The sequence below is a fragment of the Pyrus communis genome, chromosome 15, assembly GCF_963583255.1.
Source record: "Pyrus communis chromosome 15, drPyrComm1.1, whole genome shotgun sequence".
NCBI lineage: Eukaryota > Viridiplantae > Streptophyta > Magnoliopsida > Rosales > Rosaceae > Pyrus > Pyrus communis.
The window spans coordinates 407,769-428,920 of NC_084817.1; the positions used below are offsets into that span (position 1 = coordinate 407,769).

General features: G+C 39.4%; 1 long non-coding RNA gene across 1 annotated transcript; it reads left to right on the forward strand.

The window, feature by feature from the left end:
• The first annotated feature begins 270 nt into the window (after positions 1-270).
• Positions 271-3,601, forward strand: LOC137716849 (uncharacterized). Its single transcript, XR_011065752.1, has 3 exons — positions 271-953; positions 1,633-1,691; positions 3,297-3,601. It is a non-coding gene; the product is annotated as an uncharacterized lncRNA (long non-coding RNA).
• The last annotated feature ends 17,551 nt before the right edge of the window (positions 3,602-21,152 follow it).

Genomic DNA, 21,152 nt, shown 5'->3' on the forward strand with positions numbered 1-21,152 from the left:
CATAGTTTTTTGTGAAAAAAAATTGAAGTTTTTAGTTTAAGGAAATATTTTGTGTGAGAGTTCAAGAAAATGTTGCAAGACCTATGAATGTGATCTTGCAATTAATTGGGTCTCAAAACTATTATTTATTTATTTTTAAAGTTGAAAAATATAAAAAATAATATAAACTAATTGAGTGTCACTAATGTGACAACCCGTTCCGAATTTTACGTTTTTATTTTATTTTAAAAGCGTGAATTTACTAAATTGCCCTAGAGGCAAGGATTTTGACTTCCGTTGACCATCGACTTGAGAGGTGTGGGACTTATTCTTTAAGCATATCCTCGTAGTACTCTTTGGTACGAACGTATAGGCGAAAACCGTTTGCGCGTCCGGATTATAACGGTATAGTTACGGACGTTCGAAATTGGTTATTCAAGGTTTAGTGTGTATTTAAATTAAACCCCCACTTTGTGGGGGAAGCCCAAAATCAGTAACGGAGGGAGGAAAGAAAGAAGAAAAGAAAAAAAAAAAAAAAAAAAAAAAAAGGGAAGAGAGCTTCCCGTGCACCCATACCCGCGCCACCACGAGACCATCTTCCAAGGCCGATTCCGGCCAACTCCGGTGGAGTTTTTCGATGCCACCACCACCATCTTGAAGCTCTCATTCCCCTCTACAAAACCCACCCAAGAACCACCTTGATTGACCATGGTATGAGGCGGTTTGAGGCCACGAAAGTTGACGAAAATCAATGGTGCTCCGGCCACCCTTTTCGATTTTCCGGCAAATCGGCAAAGCAATGGCCGATGCCACCACTTGGGCTTTGTAGCCCATCATCCCAGGAGCAAAACCCAACCAACCTTGACCCCGTTGGACCACCGTAGACGACGAATCGACGTCGGGAAGTTTTAGGCATCCGCCGGCTTCGTGGGCAAAATTGACCATCTTCCGTCCACTTTTGGACTTCGTGGCAGGTATGAAAGTTGCTCCACTCACTGAGATCTTCATTTCTGTGAAGTTTGAGAATTTTTGGAAATAGTTGGATTTTCCGGCGAGTCGGGGCGGCGCGTGCGGCGGCGCGTGGCCAGTGGGCCGCCAATGCTATTTTTAGGCTATGTCAAATGTCTTGAATTCAGTTTTGTCATTTGAATGACGTAGGTTGATAGTTGGAACCTAAATTCGTTACGATACGTTACTTGATAAAAATGTGAATCGATGATCCGACCGTTGGATCATCACCAAAATGGGATATATTATAATACGTAATATTTAAAGATTATAGGAATTTACAGATCGGGAATCCGACTTACGGATCTTCCTGAATTGGATTTGTAAGTTAGTAAAATAAATGTTCATGGCCACTTGTTTTAGGCAATTGGCGGAGATCTGACCGTTGGATCGTAACGAAATTTTAGTATGTTATTCTTGAAACATATTGTGGATCGTTGGGAGTTGCGGATTGGAAATCTGATATACGGATCTTCCGGGTCAAGTTATACAGGGTTGTAAACCCTACCATCGATCTTTGATCGACGGTTGACTTGTGGTCAATGGGTATCAAACTATTTTAGAATGTCGTTGAGGTTGTGTTTTATGTGAATTACGTACTCTTCGGATAAGAGTTCTGAGATGTGATTTGATAATTGGTCATAGGGACCAATCATTCAGGACGCCTCGATGTGTGCGCTAGAGAATCATAGCGTGGACTCCAAGTAAGTGGATCTTTTCCTTTTTATCGTACATATTATTGAGACTTCTATCGACAATTTTAAATTGATTAGGTATATTACTTTCATATTTAATTATTGTGAATGCTTGAAGTACGATATGAACTACGAATGGCTTGATCCCTATTTAGGGTACGTAGGCAGTCTAACGAGACGTTAGATGCAGCCATAAAATATTTGAGACCAAAGCCTTGCTTGGGAAATTGAGTAAGGCGAAAGAAATTGGTAAAGGCAAGTTTTAGTTTTATGAATTAGTTAGCTAAATTAGTGTTAATTGGGTCGTCATGGATAATTATCCCTGAAAATAAGTAGTTTGGGAGTAATGCGTTATTGATTGTACACTTCTCACTGTATTGTTTATAATTGAACATGCTACGACATGGTTGAGTATTAGATTGCATCATAGTATATCAATATGTATATTACTTGCATATAATTATTGGGAATGCTTTCAAGTGCAAAGGTGAACTCAGGACACCCAGGTAAGTTCAGGTGAGTTTATGGTACTAGTTGAATCGATTGCGTTATAGCATGACTACAGTTATGTGTTAGGCAACTTCGATACTGTCGTACTGGTTGCCATGTGTTGCACATGTTATATTGAGATGCATTGAGAGCTCATAAACCTGCACCCCGGTGTTAGTGCTCCCGCCCGTGGCCAGGGCACAGTCCTTCACGTGATGTTCACCTCCCGCACCTTATGCTCACCTTGGATTCAAGGTAGGTGCACAGTCCTGTCGTACAGACCACTTTAGGTGGTTCCGACTCGTAGGTGACCCGCGATTATTCGCCCAGTCTTCACGTGATCGTAGCACTTGAGCTTATTTATTTACACCCAGTCCTGTCGTACAGACCACTTTAGGTGGTTCCGACTCGTGTGCAGGTATACTTATTGAGCTATATGCTAGCCAGGATTGATGAGATATGGATAAGTCGTACAGGTCACTATAGGTGACTCCGACTTATATGCTAGCCAGGATTGATGAGATATGGATAAGTCGTACAGGTCACTAGAGGTGACTCCGACTTATATGCTAGCCAAGATTGATGAGATATGGATAAGTCGTACAGGTCACTATAGGTGACTCCGACTTATATGCTAGCCAGGATTGATGAGATATGGATAAGTCGTACAGGTCACTATAGGTGACTCCGACTTATATGCTAGCCAAGATTGATGAGATATGAATAAGTCGTACAGGTCACTATAGGTGACTCCGACTTATATGCTAGCCAGGATTGATGAGATATGGATAAGTCGTACAGGTCACTAGAGGTGACTCCGACTTATATGCTAGCCATGATTGATGAGATACGGATAAGTTGTACATGTCATTTTAGATGACTCTGACTGATATATCACTTTGTATTGATTTAGTTCATTTGGCCTACTTATTAATGTATGGTGGAGTTAATGGCAAACCGTGGTTTTGGTCATTTCTGAGTATGGTTTGGATATATGTATATATGTTGTACTGTCTTATGGAAAACGATACGGGTTTTACATTAGGGCATTACTTTTAGAGAGGTAATAACTTTGGGAAGCTTGGTTTTATTGCTTACTCACACCTTCTGTTTGGTGCCCTCCAGGTTTTAGCTGCTGAGTTTGTATCGACAACAATCTGTGGTGAATCTTAGTATTAATGGATATTTTGAGGGTATGATTCTTACCCATACTACTGTACCTTACTTATGCTCTGACATCGCGTGTGAAATGGGTTCGCTCCCACTCGTAGCGCACTCTGGTACTTAGACACTTTTAGATTCAAATTTATTCACTTTTTATACACTATCACATTTTATGGCTTCGTCACCTTCCAGGTGTCGGCCAGCACAGCTCGATTCAGGGTCCAAGTGGACTTTCTGGGTCGGGGTGTGTCAACTAATTTATAATTATATTAGTCGAAAATCAACGGAATGACTCGAATTTTGGCTTATAATAATTCTGTTAAAATTCCCAAAACCGATTGTAAAACAAAAGTTATAACTCATAGGTTTTGTTAAAAAAAATAAAAAAAATAAAAAAATAAATTTTCAGTTTAATGAAATATTTTGCGTGAGAGCTAAGGAAAATGTTACAAGACTTTTGGATGTGATCTTGCAATTAATTAGGTCCCGAAACTATTTTTTATTGATTTTTAAAGTTGATAAATAGAAAAATAATATAAACTAATAGTGTCCCTAAAATATAATTTTATTAGTTGAAAATCTACGGAATGCATTAAATTAATTTGAGAAAACGTGTAGTCTTGATGTGAATGTCTCGACTTTTGGCTTTAATGATTCTTCTTAAAATTCCCAAAATCGAATAGAAAACATGGATTATATAGCTCACAGTTTTTTGTGAAAAAGTTCAAAATTTTAGTTTTTAGAAATATTTTGCATGAGAGTTTAAGAAAATGTTGCAAGACATATGGGTGTGATCCTACACTTAATTAGGTGACAAAATTATTTTTTATTGATTTTTAAAGTTGAAAATAGAAAAAAATAATATCAATTAACAAAGTGTCCCTGAAATATAATTTTATCGGTAAAAAATCCACTGGATGTCGTAAATTAATTTGAGAAAACATGTAGTCACGGTGAGAATGACTCCATTTTTTACTTAGAATAATTCTTGTTAAAATTCTCAAAATCGATCGGAAAACGTGAATTAAAACTCATTGTTTTTGTGAAAATTTGAAATTTTAAGTTTTTAGATATATTTTGCGTGAGAGCTCAAGAAAATATTGCAAGACCTATGAATGTGGTCCTACAATTAATTAGATCTTGAAACTATTTTTTATTGACTTTTTAAGTTGAGAATAAAAGATTAATATAAATTAATAGTGTCGCTAAAATATAATTTTATTAGTAAAAAAGCTACGGGAATGTCGTAAATTAATTTGAGAAAACATGTGGTCTTGAGGAGAATGACTTAAATTTTGGTTTATATTGATTCTTGCTAAAATTCCCAAAATCAATTGAAAACGAGGCTTTCGATGTGATCTTACCATTAATTGGGTTATGAAATTTCTTATTATTTTTAAAAGTTGAATAATAGAAAAAAATATATAAATCAATAGAAGGTCCCCAAATTAAGTTAATTTAGGAAACATGAGATGTGGCGAAAAATTTTCGGAAATACCAAAATCAAGTTTAGAAAAACATGTGGTCCGGTGATAATGACTCGAATTTTGGCTTATAATGATGCTTGTAAAAACTATCAAAATCGATTGGAAAATGTGAGTTGTAACTCACAGTTTTTTTTGAAAAATTTGAAATTTTAGTTTTTGAAATATTTTGCGAGGGAGTTAATACATTTGGATGTGATTATTGTGACATCCCACATCGCCCAGGGGTGTGATCCTTAATTGTATATTCTCATCCCAACCTAGAACGAGGCCTTTTGGGGGCTCACTGGCTTTGGGTTCCGTAGGAACTCCGAAGTTAAGCGAGAATGGAGCTAGAGCAATCCCATGATGGGTGACCCACTGGGAAGTTGCTTGTGAGTTCCCAAAAACAAAATTGTGAGGGAATGGTAAGCCCAAAGCGGACAATATCGTGCTACGGTGGTGGAGCAAGCTTGGGAGGTGATCCGCCTCAGGCGGAGATGTGACATTTGGTATCAGAGCCTAACCCTGGTCGCGTGTGTGCCGACGAGGAAGTCGGGCCCCTAAGGGGGGTGGATTGTGACATCCCACATCGCCCAGGGGTGTGATCCTTAATTGTATATTCCCATCCCTACCTAGAACGAGGCCTTTTGGGAGCTCACTGGCTTCGGGTTCCGTAGGAACTCCGAAGTTAAGCAAGAAGGAAGCTAGAGCAATCCCATGATGGGTGACCCACTGGAAAGTTGTTCGTGAGTTCTCAAAAACAAAATCGTGAGGGAATGGTAAGCCCAAAGCGGACAATATCATGCTACGATGGTGGAGCGGGCCTGGGAGGTGATCCGTCCCGGGTCGGGATGTGACAATTATGCAATTAATTAGGTCCCAAAACTATTATATTGGTTTTTAAAGTTGAAAAAAATAATAATAATAATGTAAACTAATGGAGTGTCACTAAAATATAATTTTATCGGTAAAAAATCTACAGAATGTTGTAAATTAATTTGAGAAACATGTAGCCTCGATGAGAATGACTTGAATAAGGCTTATAATGATTCTTGTTAAAATTTCCAGAATCGATTGGAAAACGTGGGTTATAAGTCACAGTTTTTGTAAAAAATTGAAAATTTTTTAGTTTACATAATATTTTGCGTAAGAGTTAAGGAAAATGTTGCAAGACCTTTGGATGTGATCCTTCGATTGATTAGGTCTTGAAACTATTTTCTATTGATTTTTAAAGTTGAAAAATAGAAAAGTAATATAAACTAATAGTGTCATTTAATATTACGGTCTAGTGGTATTTATCTTCACTTGTAAGTGAGAGGTTTTAGGTTCAATTCTCGACAAAGGCAAATTTGAACCACATGCTAGCCTATTATGAGACTAAGACAACCCTCCATAATATTGATAATATCATTTGATAAAAATAAAAATAAAAAAAAAACAAAAAAAAAACTAATAGTGTTCCTAAAATATAATTTTATTGGGCAAAAACTACGGAATGTAGTAAATAAATATGATAAAACAAATTGTTTTGGTGAGAATGACTCGATTTTGGCTTATAATAGTTCTTGTTAATTTCTCAAGCTCTATTGGAAAACATAGGTTATACCTCACAATTTTTTGTGAAATTTTGAAATTTTTGGTTTCTAGAAATATTTTGTGTGAGAGTTCAAGCAAATGTTGCAAGACCTAGGGATGTGATCCTGCAATTAATTAGGTCCCGAAACTAATTTTTATTTATTTTTAAAATTAAAAAATAGAAAAAATAACATAAACTAATTGAATGTCCTAAAATTATAATTTTATCGGTTGAAAATTTATGAAATTACTCGAATTTCGGTTTTGTAATGATTCTTGTTAAAATTTTCAAAATCGATTGGAAAACGTGGGTTACTCACAGTTTTATCAAAATTGAAATTTTTAGTTTTACGAAATATTTTGCATAAGAGTTTAGGAAAATGTTCCAAGACCTTTGGATGTGATCTTGCAATTAAATAGGTCCCGAAACTAGTTTTTTTATTAATTTTTTAAGTTGAAAGGAAATAAATAATTAAACTAATAGAGTATCCCTAAATAATTTTATCGGTAAAAAATCTACGAAATGTCGTAATTAATTTGAGAAAGCATGTAGTCTCGATGAGAATGGTGGGAATTTTGGCTTATAATGATTCTTCTTAAAATTCCCAAAATAGATTGGGAAACGTGGGTTATAACACATACTTTTTTTGTGAAAAAATTGAAGTTTTTAGTGTAACGAAATGATTTGCGTGAGAATTCAAGAAAATGTTGCAAGACATATGATGTGATCCTGTAATTAATTGGGTCCCGAAACTATTTTTGATTTGTTTTTATAGTAGAAAAATAGAAAAAATAATTTAAACTAATTGAGTGTCTCTAATTTATAATTTTATTGGTTAAAAATCAACGGAATGACTCGAATTTTGACTTATGATGATTCTTGTTAAAATTTTCAAAATCAATTGGAAAATAAAGGTTGTAACTTACAGGTTTTGTAAAAAAATTGAAATTTTTAGTTTGATGAAATATGTTGCGTGAGAGTTAAAGAAAATGTTGCAAGATCTTTGGATGTGATCCTGCAATTAATTAGATCCTAAAACTGTTTTTTTTTAATTGATTTTTAAAGTTGAAAAATAGAAAAATAATATAAACTAATATGGCGTCCCTAAAATATAATTTTATTGATTGAAAATCTACATAATGCATTAAATTAATTTGAGAAAACATGTAGTTTCGATGCGAATGACTCAACTGGAAAACATGAGCTATATAGCTCATAGTTTTTTGTGAAAAAAAATTCAAGTTTTTAGTTTTTAGAAATATTTTGCATGAGATCATAAGAAAATGTTGCAAGACATATGGATGTGACCCTACACTTAATTAGGTCCCAAAACTATTTTTTATTGATTTTTAAAATTGAAAATAGAAAAAATAATATAAACCAATAGAGTGTCTCTAAAATATAATTTTTATCGGTCAAAAATCTATGGAATGTCGTAAGTTAATTTGATGAACATGTAGCCTCGATGAGAATGACTTGAATTTCGGATTATAACTGACACGCCCCAATTTTTGGATCAGGGTGTGTCAATAATGATTCTTGTTCAAATTCCCAAAATCAATTGGAAAACGTGGGTTACGACTCATAGTTTTTGTGAAAAAATGAAATTTTTAGGTTTTAAAAATATTTTGTGGGAGAGTTCAAACAAATGTTGCAAGTCCTATGGATGTGCTCCTGCAATTAGTTAGGTCCTTGAAACAATTTTTTATTTATTTTTAACGTTGAAAAATAGAAAAATAACATAAACTAATTGAGTGTCCCTAAATTATAATTTTATTAGTCAAAAATCTACGAAATGACTCAAATTTTGGCTCATAATGATTCTTGTTAAGTTTTCCAAAATCAATTGGAAAGGGTGGGTTATAAATCACAATTTTTTTGTAAAAAATTGAAATTTAAGTTTTACGAAATATTTTGCTTAAGAGTTAGGAAAAATGTTGCAAGATCTTTGGGTGTGATCCTACAATTAATTAGGTACTAAAACTATTTTTTATTGATTTTTGAAGTTGTAAAGTAGAAAACTAATTAAACTATTAGAGTGTCCCTAAAATATAATTTTATCTGTAAAAATCTATGGAATATCGTACTTAATTTGAGAAAACATGTAGTCTAAATGAGAATGACTCAAATTTTGGCTGATAATGATTCTTCTTAAAATTCTCAAAATCATTTGGAAAATGTGGGTTATAACTCACAATTTTTAGTTTTTAGAAATATTTTGCATGAGAGTTCAAGAAAATATTGCAAGACCTATAGATGTGATCCTGCAATTAATTAGGTCCCGAAACTATTTTTTATTTATTTTTGAAATTGAAAACTATAAAAAAAATAGTGTAAACTAATTGAGTGTCCCTAAATTATAATTTTATTGGTCGAAAATAAACGTAATGACTCGAATTTTGGTTTATAATGATTTTTGTTAAATTTCCCAAAATCGATTACATAGGTTATAACTCATAGTTTTTTTGTAAAAAATTGAATTTTTTTGTTTTACGAAATAATTTGCATGAGAGTTAAGGAAAATGTTGCAAGACCTTTGGATGTGATCCTACAATTACTTAGGTCTCAAAACTATTTTTTTATTGATTTTTAGACCTTAATGTCACATCCCGCCCCAGGTCCCTATCACATCTCAGGCTCGACTCCATCATAGCACGATATTATCCGCTTTGAGCCCCGACCACACCTTCACGGTTTTGTTTCTAGGAACTCACACGAGAACTTCCCAGTGGGTCACCCATCATGGGATTGCTCTCGCGCGAACTCGCTTAACTTCAGAATTATGATGGAATCAGAAGCCAGTGAGTCGCCAAAAGGCCTCGTGCTAGGTAGAGATGAGAATATACATATAAGGTTTACAGGATCCGCTCTCCTGGGTGATGTGGGATGTTACAATCCATACCCCTTAGGGCCCGACGTCCTTGTCGACGCACATCCGACCAGATATTAGCTCTGATACCAAATTGTCACAGCTCGGGCTCGACTCCACCGTAGCACGATATTGTCCACTTTGGGCCTCGACCACGCCCTCACGGTTTTGTTTCTGGGAACTCATACGAGAACTTCCCAGTGGATCACCCATTCTGGGATTGCTCTCGTATGAACTCACTTAACTTTAGAGTTTCGATGAAATCCGAAGCCAATGAGTTCCCAAAAGGCCTTATGCTAGGTAGAGATGGGAATATACATATAAGGCTTACAGGATCCGCTCCCCTGGGTGATGTGGGATGTTACACCTAAAATACAATTTTATCTATAAAAAATCTGCGGAATATCCTAAATTAATTTTGGAAAACATGTGGTGTTGACACACCCCGACCGAGATCAGGGCATGCTGGCCGTCACGCGAAGGTGACGTAGCCATGTGCGCGTGCGGAAGCTAAAGGTATAGTAATAAAAAAAGTACGAATAATTAAAAACCTAATAGCATACAAAGTACTAGTGTATGTGAGACACAATTCAGAGCAAGTCTACAGCAGTCGAAAAAGGAAAGTTACGACATATGTACACCCGAAGGTGACCCTACAATGGTGAGTGTCTGTCAGAAATGCCGGGACGCCCTCTGGGATGGACCACCGAACTTGCTAGACCACTAGAACCTGGAGGGGCGCAAAAACAAAAGCGTGAGTGGGCAAAAACAAAGCTCTTTTAAAACTCTTTAACAAAAATACATTCTAACCCCTCGCCGTAAAACCTGTATACTTCCCAGAAAATGAACATATATACGTATGTATAGGTATGTCAATAATGCTCCACATATGCCATTCATGCTCACAATATGCCATTCATGCTTGAGAATATGCCACAACAGAATCTCATAATCAAATGTAATTGTTCAAGCATAATTCACATAAATAACATATAATCTGGCAGCCGGGAGTCACCTAACGTGACCTGTACGGCTGCATATAGAGCTTCAATCTCAACTCAATATCTGAATCTGCACACGAGTCGGAACCACCTAACGTGGTCTGTACGACAAGACTGGGTGTAATATATACGCTCTAGTGCTACGATCACGTGAAGACTGTGCGAATAATCGCGGGTCACCTACGAGTCGGAACCACCTAATGTGGTCTGTACGACAAGGCTTGCACCTAACTTGGATCCAAGGCGAGCGTGTGGTGCTGGTGAACATCACGTGAAGGACTGTGCCCTGGCCCTGGGCGGGAGCACTAACACCGGGGGTGCAGATTATGAGCTCTCTAAGCATTTCAAACTACTATTGCATAATAAACAGGAATGCATAACCACATGAATACCGCTTACCTGGCACTTACCTGTGCGTCCACAGCACCAAATACACATTTATATATGTATGCCAACTACCAACGCACGTGATGATGCGTAAACAATATTCAAATGATGCATGGCATAAAACATATAACCTTTTCTATTTAATTTCTGGGAATTAATATGTATATAGGTATATACGGAAAACAAAAGCCCACTCACTGATAATTAGAAGGGTCGTAGCCCCCCTGCCTCGAGTGCGTACGCTCGTCCTCGGAAAACGAATCACCTATACGCGACAAAGTTACGAAAACATTAATTTAAAAGCACCTAAGCAACTTCTCGTAATAACTTCTCATACATTGCTCAAAATGGACAAATGAATATACCAACGTGACCTACACAACCTCAGGATCACGCCCATATTTTTAGAAAAATTTTTGGACCACGCACGCGCCCCCACGCGCCTGAACACGCACGGACCTACGCGCCCCCACGCGCGGCCCACGTGCACTGCACACTGACGGCGTCAGTTGACGCCGTCAGGAATATTCCGTTAACTGACGGAATATTCCGTCAAATCTAACCGGATTCTGTCACTGCCGTTAGGAATATTCCGTTAGACTTAACGGAATATTCTCCTTTCTTCTCCGGCGAGACGCCGGCGCCGGCGACGGCGCCGGAAAACTGGGTAATTTTCAAACTAAGTTTTCTCCTTCGTTTTTCAACCATTTTTCACGTTCTTTATACCAAAATGAAGCTTAGGACTAGTAGAATCACGTTAGACTAGTTTTAAGGCCTAAAAATTGCTAGATCATACCTGTCTTCAACTTCAAGAATCGGCCAACTTCGTACAGGACGATCCCGACGTCCAAATTCACCCAACGAACTACTCCGAGGCTCCTTGGGACCTCACAAGCACAACTACAAGCTTAGAAATTCCAAAAACAAGCTAGTTTAGGTTTGCATGAACAGTGTAAAATTCGGCCATTGTTGAAACGACGTGAAAACGTTCGAATTCTTACCTGGAATTGGTATGGTTGTGCTCCTCACAACCTCACGAGCACGAGGGTGGTCTTGGTTTCTTAATTGGTGCAGGTTTGAGTATGTTTGTATGTGTGGCCGTGTGTGTTGAAGGAAGAAGAAGAAGATGGATTCGGGGAGAGAGAGAGAGAGAGACTGAGACAGAGACAGAGAGACAAAGAGTGAGGGAATGAGGGAGGGAATCCCGGGAAAGTGAGGGTGAGGTGTGAGTGTGTGTGTGGTCCTACAACACCACACTACACAACACTTAACGTACACAAACAAATTAGGGTAAAATTGTCATTTTAAATGTACGTCTCGTTAGTTTCGGGACGGGATGTTACAACCTACCCTCCTTAATAGAATTTCGTCCCGAAATTCAAAACAACCTCAATACACCCCTAATAGTCAAAGAATAATCTAGGATACAAATCCCTCATTCGTTCTTCTGTCTCCCATGTAGCTTCTTCAACCGAGTGACTCCTCCACAAAACTTTCACCAAATTCACCGTCTTGTTCCTCAGAACCTTTTCTTTCCAATCTAAGATCGTTAACGGTTCCTCGTCGTACGTCAAATCTGGATTTATCTCTAACGGTTGAGGAGGTATCACATGCAATGGATCAGCAACGTAATGTCGGAGCATAGACACGTGAAAAACGTTATGCACTTTAGCCAACTCCGGAGGCAACTCCAACCTATAAGCTACCTCACCAACTTTTTCTGTGACTATGTACGGTCCGATATACCTGGGACTCAACTTCCCTTTCTTTCCAAACCGCACAACACCTCTCCACGGTGAAAGCTTTAGAAATACCCAATCTCCGACCTCATACGTTCTGTCCGTAGCATGTCGATCTGCTAAACTTTTCTGCCTGTCCTGAGCTGCTTTCAGGTTAGACCTAATTACCTGAACATTTTGAGTAGTCTCCTCGACAATCTCCGGACCTACCAAGACTCTTTCGCCAACCTCCGACCAACATAACGGAGTGCGACAAGATCTACCATACAAAGCTTCAAATGGCGCCATGCCAATGCTCGAATGGAAACTGTTGTTGTAAGCAAATTCCATTAAATCTAATCGCTGGTGCCAAGCATCACTGAACTGTAACACTGATGCTCGCAGCATATCTTCCAAGGTCTGAATAGTTCTCTCAGACTGTCCGTCCGTTTGTGGATGATATGCCGTACTGTAAAGTAGTCTCGTACCCAAAGCTTCCTGAAAGGCTACCCAAAACTTTGATGTGAATCGTGGATCACGATCCGAGACAATACTTACAGGGACACCATGGTACTTCACAACCTTTGAGATAAACAATTCCGCTAACCGGCTCAAAGAATACTTCTCTCTTACTGGAATGAAATGTGCCGACTTAGTGAGCCGATCAACGATCACCCAAATGCCATCAAAGCCATTATGTGTACGCGGCAACTTGTACACAAAATCCATAGTGATCTTTTCCCACTTCCACTCTGGAACGGGAAGCGGCTGTAACAATCCAAACGGCTTCTTTCTTTCTGCTTTAACCTGCTGACAAACAGCACAACTGCTCACATACTCAGCTATCTCCCTTTTCATACCCGGCCAATAGTAAAATGGTCGAATGGTATGATACATTTTGGTTGCCCCTGGGTGCATGGCATAAGCCGAGATATGTGCTTCATCAAGAATTTCCTTCTTCAAGTCCACATTACTAGGCACGAACATTCTACCCTCTAACATCAACATGCCATCAGAATCACGAACTCTGAGATCTCGCCACCTTCCTTGACCTCGAGCTTGAATTAGTTCTTGAATCTGTTCATCAGCTACCTGAGCTTCAAGCACCCGATCAACTAAGATTGGCCTAACTTGAAAATTAGCAAGTAATGCCACTTCTCGATCTTCTGCTTCTAACCTTACTCCCGTAGCACGCAAGTCCACCAAAAGAGGAATACGACTAGCGTACAACGCATTGATACGGCCATGTGACTTCCTGCTAAGTGCATCGGCTACTACGTTCGCACGACCAGGGTGATAATCAATCGTGCAATCGTAATCGCTGAGCAACTCCAACCACCTCCGTTGACGAAGATTAAGTTCCTTCTGGGTAAAGAGATACTGAAGACTCTTGTGATCTGTGAAGATCCTACACTTTTCTCCATAAAGATAGTGTCTCCACAACTTCAACGCAAAGATAATAGCAGCCAACTCCAAATCATGTGTAGGGTAATTCATTTCATGGGTTTTCAACTGCCGCGAAGCATAAGCAATCACCCTACCATGCTGCATCAATACACATCCCAGACCATTCAAGGAAGCATCGCTATAAACCTCGAAATCACCACTATCGTCTGGAAGTGCCAAAACAGGTGCATTAGTAAGACAATGCTTCAACTGCTGGAAACTTTGCTCACACTTATCATTCCACTCAAACTTAACATCTTTCCTTGTTAACCTCGTCAGTGGTAAAGCAATTACCGAAAAATCCTTAACGAATCTCCGATAATATCCCGCCAAACCAATGAAACTTCTCACCTCAGTGACGGTTCGTGGTTGCTCCCAACTCTCCACAGCTGCAACCTTCTGAGTATCAACCAGAATACCTTGAGCAGAAATGATGTGCCCCAAAAACGCGACTTGATCTAACCAGAACTGGCACTTACTAAACTTAGCATACAATTGGTGTTCTCTCAACCTTTTCAACACCAAAGTAAGATGTCGGACATGTTCCGCTTTGGACTTAGAATACACCAGAATATCGTCAATGAAGACAATGACAAATCTATCCAGGTAAGGCTGAAATACCCGGTTCATTAAATCCATAAAAGCTGCTGGTGCATTCGTCAACCCAAATGGCATAACCAGAAACTCGTAATGACCGTAACGAGTCCTGAACGCCGTCTTAGGAACATCATCCCTACTAATCTTCAGCTGATAGTACCCAGACCTCAAGTCTATCTTAGAAAATACACAAGCACCTCTCAGCTGATCAAACAAATCGTCGATACGAGGCAATGGATAACGGTTTTTAATCGTCACCCGATTCAATTGTCTGTAGTCGATACACAGCCTCAAAGTCCCATCTTTCTTTTTCACAAACAACACTGGAGCGCCCCAAGGTGAAATACTAGGCTGAATGAATCCCTTATCCACTAATTCCTGTAATTGCACTTTCAATTCCCTTAACTCAGCGGGAGCCATACGATAAGGAGTTAATGAAATAGGATTGGTACCTGGAAGCAACTCAACAGTGAAATCCACATCTCGATCTGGGGGTAAACCAGGTAAATCTTCAGGAAAAACATCAGGGAAGTGTCTAACCACTCTCACATCCTCAATTCTGCTTGGAACGGCCTCCTCTAGTACCACATGAGCTAGATACCCCTGACAACCTTTAGTCAACAACTTCTTCGCTCGTAAAGCCGAAATAACACCATGTCTTACCCCACTCTGCTCACCCACAAAAGTAACCTCAGGTAATCCAGGACGGTGAAAAGTAACTACTTTCCCGTAACAATCAATTTTGGCACGATAGAAGTGCAACCAATCATTGCCCAAAATCACATCAAAATCGACAATATCTAACGGAATAAGATCCGCGGGCATAACTACACCCTCTACTATCACTGGACATCCTGGGTACACACAATCTACAACACATCTCTCTCCTCTAGGCATAGCGAACTCTAAATCGTACCCTAGAGGTGTGGGGCGAGGTTGCGTTACTTGAGCAAATGTATGAGAAATAACGGAATGTGTAGCTCCACAATCAATTAAGACTCTAGCAAAATAACCAAGAATGTTTAACGTACCCATTATCAAGTCCGGGTTGTTCTGAGCATCCTGCAGGGAAATATTGTGAATACGCCCCTGGCCCTGCTGTCGTCCTCCACGACCTCTGCTCGCTTGAACACCGCGACCTTGAGCTCCACGCCCCTGACTGGGCTGACCCATCTGCCTCGAAGACCCTGCACTACTAGTGGCATTCTCACCCTGCTGATACTGTCCTCCTTGGTACCACTGAGAACCACTTGTTGGAGCTGGAGGATACAGCATGTAGTTGCTGGGATACGGGGGATAACCACCTTGTGAATACGGGTCCTGGGGGTACTGATATGGTCCCGGGGCATAGGGAACAGCATCACCCTGATAGTGATAGGCACCACCTCTACCTGTTTGACCATAATTACTCGGACCTTGGATTTGCCGAATCGGTGCAGGTGGCGGCATAAAGGTCTGCTGCGGCTTCTGTTGCTGACCCTGGGGACAATTCACCGCTCTATGTCCCATCTGCCCACACGTGAAACAAGCACCGTTGCCACGCCTACACTCGCCGAAATGTCGATTATTACATCTACGGCAAAATGGGAGTCGGTTTCGGCCACCATCATCTTGTCTCTGGCCTCGAGCACCTCCATAAAACCTACCTCCACGTCCTTGTCCAGAGGCACTGAAACCACCACTAGACGAACTTGAACTTGCACCACCCCTTTTAAAGTTCTGAGTTTGGCGAGGCCCCAACGATGTTTGACCTTTTCCTTTGTCGTCTTTCTTCTGATTGCCGTTTTTCTCTTCGTCACTATCACTTGACATATTCTCAGAGTCCTCTACCCTCAACAATATCTCATAGAACTCCTGATATGACTCACAGTGAGTAGTAGTTACCATAGAACGCCATTTCTTCTTAGTGCCCAAGCGAAAACGACGAAGCATCTCCGCCGGATTACCAGCGACATCAGGATAGTAACGAGACAAATCAGTGAACTTACGATAGTACTCGTTAGCCGTCATCTTTCGCTGTTTCAATTCAGTGAATTCCTGTTTCTTACGGTCGATATACTCAGGGGGTACAAATCTCCTTTGAAACACGTCTTTGAAAACATTCCAATCGGTCCTCTGAGCTGGAGTCAACCTACGAAGTTCTTGCTCCCACCAAGCTGCAGACTCCATCTCCAGAAACCAAGAGGTTGTCTCAACCCACCTTTCCATAGGAAGGTTCCCCTGGTTATGTAACACACGGAAAGTCTTCTCTATGTGTTCCAACCAACGTTCTGCGCCTTCATGACCCTCGTTACCTTTAAACTTATCCAACTTCAAGTTATACATAGTCTCCAGAGGAGTCCTCTGGGGAGGGCGCATCACTGTTTGAAGGGCTGTAGCAATCACTTCCCCCAACTGAGTAAGATCAGGAAAACTAGACTCATCTGAACGACGTGGTTCCCGACGAGGCGGCATGATTCTGACAGAAGACACCAACTATTAGAATACTCACAAAGACACAGGACTGCCAAACCTAGGCTCTGATACCAAGCTGACACACCCCGACCGAGATCAGGGCATGCTGGCCGTCACGCGAAGGTGACGTAGCCATGTGCGCGTGCGGAAGCTAAAGGTATAGTAATAAAAAAAGTACGAATAATTAAAAACCTAATAGCATACAAAGTACTAGTGTATGTGAGACACAATTCAGAGCAAGTCTACAGCAGTCGAAAAAGGAAAGTTACGACATATGTACACCCGAAGGTGACCCTACAATGGTGAGTGTCTGTCAGAAATGCCGGGACGCCCTCTGGGATGGACCACCGAACTTGCTAGACCACTAGAACCTGGAGGGGCGCAAAAACAAAAGCGTGAGTGGGCAAAAACAAAGCTCTTTTAAAACTCTTTAACAAAAATACATTCTAACCCCTCGCCGTAAAACCTGTATACTTCCCAGAAAATGAACATATATACGTATGTATAGGTATGTCAATAATGCTCCACATATGCCATTCATGCTCACAATATGCCATTCATGCTTGAGAATATGCCACAACAGAATCTCATAATCAAATGTAATTGTTCAAGCATAATTCACATAAATAACATATAATCTGGCAGCCGGGAGTCACCTAACGTGACCTGTACGGCTGCATATAGAGCTTCAATCTCAACTCAATATCTGAATCTGCACACGAGTCGGAACCACCTAACGTGGTCTGTACGACAAGACTGGGTGTAATATATACGCTCTAGTGCTACGATCACGTGAAGACTGTGCGAATAATCGCGGGTCACCTACGAGTCGGAACCACCTAATGTGGTCTGTACGACAAGGCTTGCACCTAACTTGGATCCAAGGCGAGCGTGTGGTGCTGGTGAACATCACGTGAAGGACTGTGCCCTGGCCCTGGGCGGGAGCACTAACACCGGGGGTGCAGATTATGAGCTCTCTAAGCATTTCAAACTACTATTGCATAATAAACAGGAATGCATAACCACATGAATACCGCTTACCTGGCACTTACCTGTGCGTCCACAGCACCAAATACACATTTATATATGTATGCCAACTACCAACGCACGTGATGATGCGTAAACAATATTCAAATGATGCATGGCATAAAACATATAACCTTTTCTATTTAATTTCTGGGAATTAATATGTATATAGGTATATACGGAAAACAAAAGCCCACTCACTGATAATTAGAAGGGTCGTAGCCCCCCTGCCTCGAGTGCGTACGCTCGTCCTCGGAAAACGAATCACCTATACGCGACAAAGTTACGAAAACATTAATTTAAAAGCACCTAAGCAACTTCTCGTAATAACTTCTCATACATTGCTCAAAATGGACAAATGAATATACCAACGTGACCTACACAACCTCAGGATCACGCCCATATTTTTAGAAAAATTTTTGGACCACGCACGCGCCCCCACGCGCCTGAACACGCACGGACCTACGCGCCCCCACGCGCGGCCCACGTGCACTGCACACTGACGGCGTCAGTTGACGCCGTCAGGAATATTCCGTTAACTGACGGAATATTCCGTCAAATCTAACCGGATTCTGTCACTGCCGTTAGGAATATTCCGTTAGACTTAACGGAATATTCTCCTTTCTTCTCCGGCGAGACGCCGGCGCCGGCGACGGCGCCGGAAAACTGGGTAATTTTCAAACTAAGTTTTCTCCTTCGTTTTTCAACCATTTTTCACGTTCTTTATACCAAAATGAAGCTTAGGACTAGTAGAATCACGTTAGACTAGTTTTAAGGCCTAAAAATTGCTAGATCATACCTGTCTTCAACTTCAAGAATCGGCCAACTTCGTACAGGACGATCCCGACGTCCAAATTCACCCAACGAACTACTCCGAGGCTCCTTGGGACCTCACAAGCACAACTACAAGCTTAGAAATTCCAAAAACAAGCTAGTTTAGGTTTGCATGAACAGTGTAAAATTCGGCCATTGTTGAAACGACGTGAAAACGTTCGAATTCTTACCTGGAATTGGTATGGTTGTGCTCCTCACAACCTCACGAGCACGAGGGTGGTCTTGGTTTCTTAATTGGTGCAGGTTTGAGTATGTTTGTATGTGTGGCCGTGTGTGTTGAAGGAAGAAGAAGAAGATGGATTCGGGGAGAGAGAGAGAGAGAGACTGAGACAGAGACAGAGAGACAAAGAGTGAGGGAATGAGGGAGGGAATCCCGGGAAAGTGAGGGTGAGGTGTGAGTGTGTGTGTGGTCCTACAACACCACACTACACAACACTTAACGTACACAAACAAATTAGGGTAAAATTGTCATTTTAAATGTACGTCTCGTTAGTTTCGGGACGGGATGTTACAGGTGTGGTGAGAACGATTCAAATTTTGACTTATAATGATATTGTAAAATTCTCAAAATCGATTGGAAAACGTGGGTTAGAACCAATTGTTTTTGTGAAATAATTAAAATATTTGGTTTTAGAAAATATTTTGCCTAGGAGTTAAGGAAAATGTTGCGAGACCCTTGGATGTGATCCTACCATTAATTAGGTCCCAAAACTATTTTTATTGATTTTCAAAGTTGAAAGATAAGAAAATAATCACACCTTATCCCTTAGTGTAAATAATATCGTTTGTTCAAAAAAAAAAAAAAAAGATAAGAAAGTAATATAAACTAATAGAGGGTTGGTAAATTATGATTTTATCTGTCGAAAATCTACTGAATGTTCTAGATTAATTTTAAGATACACGTGGTACGATGAGAATGAATCAAATTTATCTTATAATGGATCTTGTAAAAATTCTTAAAATCAACACGAAAACATGGGTTATACACTCACAGTTTTTGTGAAAAATTGAAAATTTTAATTTTAGGAAATATTTTGCATGAGAGTTAGGAGAATGTTTAAGACATGTTCAATGTGTTCCTACCATTAATTATGCCTTAAAATTATTTTTTATTGATTTTTAAAGTTAGAATTTTTATGAAAAAATTCTTGTGAAATTTTTTTGTACATGGGTTATGACTCATAATTTTTGTGAAAAAATTGAAAGTTTTAGTTTTAGTAAATATTTTACATGAGAGTTAAAGAAAATGTTGCAAGACCTCTATTAGGGCCCGAAACTATTTTTTTATTGAATTTTAATATTGAAAATAGAACAGATAGTATAAACTAATAGAAGGTTCCCAAAATATAATTTTATCTATCGAAAATCTTCGAAATATCTTAAATTAATTTTAGGAAACATGTGATGTGACGAGGGTAACTCGAATCTTGGCTTCTAATGTCACATCCCGGCCCGGGGCGGATCACTTCCCGGGCCCGCCTCCACTACCGTAGCACGATATTGTCCGCTTTGGGCTTACCATTCCCTCACGGTTTTGTTTTTGGGAACTCACGAGCAACTTCCTAGTGGGTTACCCATCATGGGATTGCTCTAGCCCCCTTCTCGCTTAACTTCGGAGTTCCTACGGAACCCGAAGCCGGTGAGCTCCCAAAAGGCCTCGTGCTAGGTAGGGATGGGAATATACATTTAAGGATCACACCCTTGGGTGATGTGGGATGTCACATCTAATGAATCCTGTAAAAAATCTCAAAATCGAAAGGAAAATGTAGGATGTAAAAAAATTGAAATTTTTAGTTTTAGGAAAATATTGCAAGATGTTTGAACATTATCCTACCATTTATTAAGTCCAGAAACTATTTATATTGAATTTAAATTAAAAAAAAAATAGAAAATAATATAAACTAATAGAGGATCCCCAAAATATAATTCTCTCTTTAAAAAATCTTCGGAATGTCTATATATTTGTATTGTTTTGTTCTTGTTACCATATTAACTGCCCTTTTTTGTAATTGCGTTTTTAGATACAAATGCCTTTAAAAAAAGGGAATTGTTATTAGCACTTTAAAAATCTCATTCTACACTACTCACAAGTGTATTTTTATTTCTAATTATAGTAAGTTTGGAGTGCAAAATGAGATTTTTGAAATACCAATAACAATTCCTTTAAAAAATTACAAGTTATGGCGTCTCGAGGCAAATTTTTAGTGTAGACAGATTTTCCGTGAAGGTACTACATATAAGCCTTCAATCCGGCTTGATATGCTTGACTTAGCTATACGAGGGTAAGATCTGAACGATCAAAGTTTAATTTTCCCGGGAATTTAAATTTAACTTCCTTTTTCCCTCATAAACAGGTCGGAAAAGGCTCGGCCCTTCCTTTATTTAAGAAGCTCTTTCTACTTCTCCTTTTGATCTTGTGTCCGAAGTCCATCCTGCCCCTCTG